The following is a 1,416-nucleotide window of genomic DNA, read 5'->3' on the forward strand; positions in this document are numbered from 1 at the left end:
TTTATCTTACATAGGTAGAAATAGTTACATCCCTGTTCATTTTATTCTTTGATCTGATATACAATACAACAAACTGGGTGAGGAATATGTGTCGTATGTGTCTTTCACATGTTAACTTATATCATATGAGAAAGACAGAGCTTGAGTTCGATTAATGTTTATAGATGCATGACTTTGGAGTAAATTAAATTGAACTTTATTTTCTATCAATAAGTTTGGTTTTGTGTTAACCTTACTTATCACATCGTCTGTTTTACACTATGCTTGCGAGTTTACCTATAGATAGACATAGTATATAGTTTTATATAAATAATGTGTTTTGAGCTTTATTAGTTTGGGGTACGATTCAAATTTAGCACTAACTAACGCATACAGGAAACATATTTCTATTAAGTGTTATTTAATACGCACCTAAGTACCGCCTTCTGTTTTGCATTCATGTACCTATAAAACTTTAGCTTCAAATAAAAAAGATATCTATTTTCAATCAGTAAGACTGATTTTATTAGATCCTAACTTGATGATTTGTGTGTTTTTTACCACGCTATAATAAACACGTATGTTTCATCATTATACCTTTCTTATGCATATTAGTTTTGAGCTGTAATACGTTTGGGTATGGATGAAATTGGATAAAAACATAATGCTGATCGTAATATCAGAATGACAATATGATCATCCAATCACATTATCAGGTCTACATCGCGCTAATGAAGTTTTCGTAAATGTTTGCATAAATACAATTTACATTGTTATAGCTCTCGGAGAATCCATAGCTGCACAACCGGTAGTTTATGGATACTCTTACCACTTAACGCTGTCAAAGAGCTGGCCACTCTGCGATGTCGACTTGGTAACGCGGTAGCGTGTACGGTGACTAAACCCTGTCAATCAGGTACTGTACATATACACATCAACCTGGTGAGGGTCAAACACAAACTACGCGGTAGCGTGTACGGTGACTAAATCCTGTCAATCAGGTACTGTACATATACAACGGTTCTTCTCATGCTATAACGGTTGATGGCATGGAAAACCACCCACCTACTCACATCAAAGTTTCTGGCCAACTCTGCGATGTGTTTAGTGTGACAAACGCCTCACAATGATAGTTAGTCTAAAGATCCGTTCCTAATGTGTAATTGTGGGTAACCCTCTGCTATCAGAGGCTTAGACGTGTTCTCGACTCCAACCACTTAACCCTGTCAAAGAGCTGGCCTACTCTGCGATGGCGACTTGGTTGGTTTAACGTGACACGTTGCGTTAAGCTTTTGCTTTTTTTAATTAGTAAAAAATTAAATCAGAAATTAACAAGTTGACTTTCAAAGTTAGCGGTGCGATCCAAGTTAAACGCATTAAATTTAGAGCGCACGATTGTAACGAGGGCGTTGAGCACAGTGTTTCGCTTGCAGTATC

Source organism: Cydia strobilella, chromosome 9 (assembly GCF_947568885.1).
Source record: "Cydia strobilella chromosome 9, ilCydStro3.1, whole genome shotgun sequence".
Taxonomy (NCBI): Eukaryota; Metazoa; Arthropoda; class Insecta; order Lepidoptera; family Tortricidae; genus Cydia; species Cydia strobilella.